A 6,826-nucleotide genomic window follows, 5' to 3' on the forward strand; every position below is an offset into this window, starting at 1 on the left:
ATAACATACTTTTATTACGATAAGCCATCATATTTTTTATGTTTTATGTTTTTTGTGCTAAAGCCCTTCAATCATCTCTCTCCACAAAACTTCCATGGGCAAATTCAAAAGAAAAAAAAAAAATTGGAGAAATTTTGATCGCAGAACCTAGAAGGCTTTTTGATTAAATAAAGTGTATTGGAGGAGAAATTAGGTTGGGGCATTGGAGGATATTGAAGAGTTAAATTAAATTTTTTAAAAAAAAACAATTCAAATACACTAATTTGACGATTCTCTGTGAGTGAACTTAAATATTTCGAATTTATCAACAAACAATAGCAGCAAAAAAGAAAAAATAAAGCCAAAAAAATAAACAGAGTGATCTTAACTCAAATCCGTTTACTTTTTTTAGAAATAAGCAATAGCTATATCTGGGTCTGGGGCTGTCGGGTTTTAGCGGCTAGTTGAAGAAGATGTGATTGGATATCGGTAAATAAACAATAGCTATATCTGAAGATGACTTTGGGCTATCGGGTTTTAGTGGCTCGTTAAAGACGATGGGACTTGGTTTTAGCTACGAGTTGAAGAATTTTTTTTTTTTTTTTCTTCTAGTTTATTAGGAAGTGAATGAGGAGATTTTTGGGTAACTAAAATAGATGTTTTTGGAAAATCTCGGTAATCTTTTTTTATTTTCTTACCATGTCTATCCAAAATTTCCTCATTTTTTTGGGAAATCTAGGTTACGCTTTTTCCATTTTCCGTATGTGTACCTAAACAACATTTACTTGTAATCTATTTCCATGTAATAGATTTTCAAGTTCTCAAACGGCCCCTAAAGTCGCAGTAAAAAAAATATAAACAAAGATTTCCAATAAAATAAAATTACCAAAATATTTTTAAAAGTTTCAAAAGTATTTTAGTTATTTTATTTTATTAAAAATATTTTTATATTATATTTAGATGTGCCTTATTGAGATGATGACACATACTAAATTTCATATTTATATGATTTGTAAATAAATAAAAATACTATAACGCACCGGATCTTAGATTAAACAGTCGACAATTCACTAGATCTAAATTGGACGATTGGAGAGCTGGAGAAGTATATAATTTATATACAAAAGGGAAATTATAGAAAGCTTTCCCTTTGGAAGGCATAGTTGACATTGTGGAACTGGAAATTTCTGAGTGTTTTTTTAGTACAATTAGACGTCCAAGTCACTAAAAAAGACGTCAGTATTATCGTATCAAAATGGCTTTGGACCATGTATTTAGGGTTTAAGAATTAGTAATTTAAAGTAGGGCTAGCAGGGGGTGGGCCCACCATGGCCCGAGCATGGCTCAGTTTCCATAGTTGGCACAGCCTAATCCGGCCCGAGCCGAAGGGGCCCGGGCCTAGGCCTAGCCTTGGCCCGGTTTAGGACTGTCTGTCTAAGCAAGCTTTGTCATGACCATGTCCTAGCCTAGGCCTAGCCAACTCTAAGGTTGTGACGGACCAACTCTGGCCACTGGGCTGTATTTGTTCGAGGCTTGGTTAACCGGGCCACCCAAGCCATTGCCAGCCCTAAGTTCAAGGGTACTGTATTCATGTTTGAGCAGATCTCTAACCTAAAACAATTATTTAGTTAGTTGGTCATGTTTGGGGACTCTAATGACAAATCTATTATTATTATTATTAGGAAAAATACCAACCACCCTACAAAACCATTGAAGCGGTCAAATCATCCCATATTACATTAAAAAAGTTACTTTTGTAAGTAGGATACATCCTCAAACATATGTTAAAAATTTATCAAATTGCTCTATTTATTATTGTTAATGACCAAATTGATTTATAATTATTGTGGACTCTATAGAAGAAGGGCACTAATCCATCCCCATTTAACAGGCCTGAGCTATGATGACAGTACCCCTTATTCTCTTTCAAATGTAATAACTCAATTACCAATAGCAAAAAAAAATAAATAAAAGGATAAAACTACGCTTTAGTTAATGCAACAGAAAAAAGTGAAATAACTAAAATGTATAATTAAATATACCTTAAATGCATAATTAAATATACGTTTTTCTATCAAGAGATTAAATGAAAAATAATGGGTGTTGTTTATATAAAGCACCTACCTTACACAGTCAAAGTAAAGCGCGCATCCAAACCCAAGCGGAAGATGCAGTGTTAATGTTAGAAACTTTTATAATAGCTTGCAAATTTGTTTCCACTTTAATTATAAAATTTAAAAGTCGAAAAATCATGCAGATCAAACAGATCTATAAAAATTTTAGATTGAAATAATCATCTAAGAATTTTAAATTGATTCTCAAAATTTTAGATGGAAATAAATCCTACCAAGTTGGCCTTCTAACCACAACAGAGTAAAAGTAAACTATTCTCCCATTGAAGCATAATATAGTGCTCTTAGAATATAGGATAATTGATAGTGCTTTAGCAACATGTCAAAAAAAAGAAAAAAAAGTGATAGTGTTTGGCCTTGTAATCTTGTTAAAAGATACAACTCTAATATCGGAAACCTTTATGATTGCCTAAAATTCATTTTTACCACGTTATGAAAATGAAAGCTCTAGAAAAGGTGTAGATAGAGCAGATTTATAAACATTTAAAAACTTTGAAAATGGACGATGTACACTATGTGTTACAAGATACACTAATTTTAATTTACATCATTTTTTCGTATATTTGTACATCTTGTGGTTGAGATGATGAATTGTAGGATTTTTCAATATCGGAACAAACTTTTCAGGTAAATTTTTTATTGGCACCTTTCATTTATAAACTTTTTCCATATCTAATTCCTTACCTTGTTACCCTCAATTTCTTGATATTTCAAGTACCAATCTAATTATGTATAGGGAACAATGGTACTTTTCAATCTCTCAAAAAATTGGAAATAGTAAATTGCAATCACTTTGTTTGAATATTTTTATCGGCTATATTAAGCAAAAGTAGGATGGCAGAGGCCTTGGCCAAAAAGTATGGTGCTCCCTCATTTCTCCATATTTTTGTATATAATTGAGGAACTAAAACAATTCAAATCCATCGTCTTGACCCCCAAGATCAACACCCTAAAAAAATAGATGGTCTGGGAACTTTAGAAATGCTTCAACTTAATTGTCACCTCAACATGTGATTTTGGCCATTCATTTTAGTGGACCTTACATCAATAGATTTGCACTATTTTTGGAGATCTTACTTAGTTTTTTAAGGTGTAAATGGTTTTACAAAGGTTTAAAATAATTTTTGCATCCCCGATCTATAAAAATATAAACTTTGAGAGAGGCTTCATGGTGTTTGTACAAGTCAAGCAACCCTACTCCAAAAGTCTCATGCTAACCCTGTCCATAAATTAGAGGAAATTTACATCTAAACCCCTAACAATAGGCAGCTTTAAAAGAAGGACCTGGTTTCTATGTGGCCAAACCCACATATGTAGAAATGCGGGCCTCTTAATAAATCTATGTTTGAAATGGATTTTAAGACTTAATGTTTAAGAACATGTAATCTCTAACATGGAAATCATGAATATAATAAATAAATAAATTTTAAAAATTCAAAATAATAATTTTAATAAGAAAACATTTGGACTGTTATTTTCCATTGTTTTTAGATGGAACACCTACTTGCATCCATCTTTAAGATGGTTGCTTTACACTTTCTGGACCGCATATGTTGAAATGCGGTCCAACCTGCATGAAACAATTTTCCGCAAAAGAAACCTTAACCTTTTAGTAAAGAACAATTGTTTCTTGCCTGTTGGACCATATTTCTACAATATGCGGTCCAGAGGTATAAAACATCCATCTTAACGATGGTTACAATTAGGTGATCAATCTAAAAACAATTGTAACTACAGTTCAAATGTTTTTTTAATATAATTATTATTTATAGTTTTCAAAATTTATTGATTTTTTATATTCATGATTTTTATATTAAAGGTTATATATTCTCTAAAAATTAGGATTAAATCATATTTAAAAATATATTTATTGTGAAGTCGCATTTCTACAATATGCAGGTTGGCCGCATGCTAACTGCCACCTTGAGCAAATTAGTATTCACAAATATGCCCCATCCTTCCTATTATACATGCTTATGGTTCCGCGGCTAGTCATGATGCATATGTTTTGAGTTACCCAAAATTGAAACTTGGAACATTTTTTTACGACTCCTTTTATTTTGTCAGAGGATTGAGTGATTATGTCCGATAAACTGACAGAGTCTGAAGTCAATTTTAAGTCATCAAATAGAATATTATTTTAAATATCGCTTATAATAATAATATCACTAAACAAATATAATTAAAAAATGTTAAGTTTTTAGGTTTTAAAAATGAGTGTGGTTTGCATAAGGTTGAAACCTTAAGACATCAAAGTAACGCGCACCTCCAAACTTTGACATAACAGGCATTTTTGTGTCAAAAATTTTTAAGATGGTTTGAGAATCTATTTCTTTCTATGGTTATAAAAGTATATCTATAAATACATAAAAATCTTTAAAATATGTTACCTAAAAATGTGTTACAAGACTACCATTTTGGAGACTTAAAAATCTTTTTCATTTCTTTTTTTTCATATTCATACTTCTCGGTGTCGAGATGATCAATTAGATAATTTTCCTACATCAAAACAACCTTTTTCTACACACATACATATGGAGTGATTTCATACAACGGTTGTATAGAAACAATCTTTAAAAACCATGTTAGGGCAATTTGTTTGACCCAAATTCTACAATATGCACTCTTTTCGTTCTAATGAACAATCACAAAAAGGAAAAATTTGAAAACACAACCTAGAAAGCGTTTTTTAGCCCAATTAATATAAGCCGTTCATTTTGATGAGATGCTTAGATCTAGGCATTAGAATGATCTTTTTTCTTTCCAAATTTTTTAGATAACTTTATTATCATTCGATTAGCAATGTTAAAAAGGAAACAAATTAATTTTGAATTTATAAAAGCCTATATCTTGAAATACATCAAATAGATGATCTAGATTCATTGTTGCAAGGGCACTAATTTTGACCATATATAAGGTACAAATTATTATTATTATTTAGATTGATTATTGAGATGAGGAGAGAGTGTATGCAAAATATAATTATATTGCATGAGCCATACAATCATAGTCATAAATCACAACCATATTGTGTGTTTCATCATTGTGCGATCAATATGATGGATGGTGATGAAAGGAAGTGAATTTTACCATGTACTGAATTTTACATCCCTAGTCTTCCCTCTATCATCCTAGACAGTTAATAAGGAGACAGCCCATAGAAACCAATTGGTATTAATGAGATAGAGAAAGAGTTGCATGAGTAAAACGATAGTATTAATTAAGACACAAAAATCCAAACAACAACTATTCCCATCAAGTAATTGGCTTGAACCATAAATACTTCCTATAGTTAAAAAGTTATATCGAATATTTTTCAAAAAAAAACTTTTGAGTTTTCGAGTTTAGATATGGACCTTTTGCCCAGTTGCACATCTTTTAATAAATTCAAAAGTCACATGTTCCCAACTTTATTTTTCTTACCTTGAATGGGACTCCGTTGTGCTTTCAAATTAAGTTCTTTTCACCATTAATTTTTTTCACTTTCCACACAATGTATACTATTATTTTGTTAAAGTAAAAACTCCTCTATTGGATTGGTTGCTTTCTACCTGTCAATGATAGAAACTGTATTTATGTATATTCAGACCTTAAAACATATACAATGAACTACCGGTACATATAAAAGAAAAGAAAATATTGTTCCTAAAAATAAGTGCAGGTTTTTAATATCCACACTCCCCCTCAAACTCAAGATGAGTTAAGAGAGAGCAACTTGAGTTTGAAAAAACTAAAGGCGACCTTTTAGAAACAAATCAAGAATAGAAGACGCTTTAGCAGCGGCAAATCGAGTAAACTTGATCATCACATAGGATGGAGTAATGAAAAGCTCCATCATCCAATAGGATTGAGTAACGGAAAACTCAATCATTAAACATAGGCATCCGGAACAGACATGATCGAGTAAACTCTATCATCACATAGGATGAAGTAACGAAAAGCTCCATCATCCAATAGGATTGAGTAATGGAAAACTCAATCATTGAACATAAGCATCCGGAACAGACATGATCGAGTAAACTTTATCATCACACAGGATGGAGTAACGGAAAAGTCCATCCTCCAATAATATGGAGTAATGATAAACTTGATCATTTACCAGAATCGAGGAATTCGATAATCAAACAGGAGGCACTTGGAAGAGTCAATAGAAATTAGCAGTGGATCAACAAGCACAGTTGGACCTTAGATTCAGAGTTAAGAATAGTAAGATCCAAAACAAATCAGAGAGTCAAAACACAACTCGATAAAAAGACAATAATGGTTATTAAGCGTAGAAACCAATTCCCTTGGTTGCACGCGAGATATCTCTCTATGCATCAAAGTCCTAGAAACAACCCCTAAAACATGGGGCCGACCATCATGTACAAATATAGAAACCCGACCCATGAGACTTCCATAAACCAAGTCAAGACTCAAGATCTCTTTTTTTTTTCTATGGTCATAAATTGATTATTCATTCTCTCTCTCTATCTTCTTTTTTGAGAGGCAGGGTTTGACAAGAACAAGGTCTTTCTTATGTGCAAGGCACAATTTTAGAGTGAAGGAGAAGTAAGGGACGTGCAACAATAGTTGATGTAAGAGGCTTCAAATCTTTGTAGATGGTGCAACGAAAAAGACCGTGTTGGTATTGAAAGGCGGTACACAACAAAATCCCTCAAAGTCCATGCGCCTCTCTCTCAAACTCTCTCGTCCTCCTCGAACCGGACCCGTCT

This window comes from Amborella trichopoda, chromosome 10, assembly GCF_054954075.1.
Source record: "Amborella trichopoda isolate Santa Cruz 75 chromosome 10, AtrichopodaSantaCruz75HAP2 v2.0, whole genome shotgun sequence".
Classification (NCBI taxonomy): domain Eukaryota; kingdom Viridiplantae; phylum Streptophyta; class Magnoliopsida; order Amborellales; family Amborellaceae; genus Amborella; species Amborella trichopoda.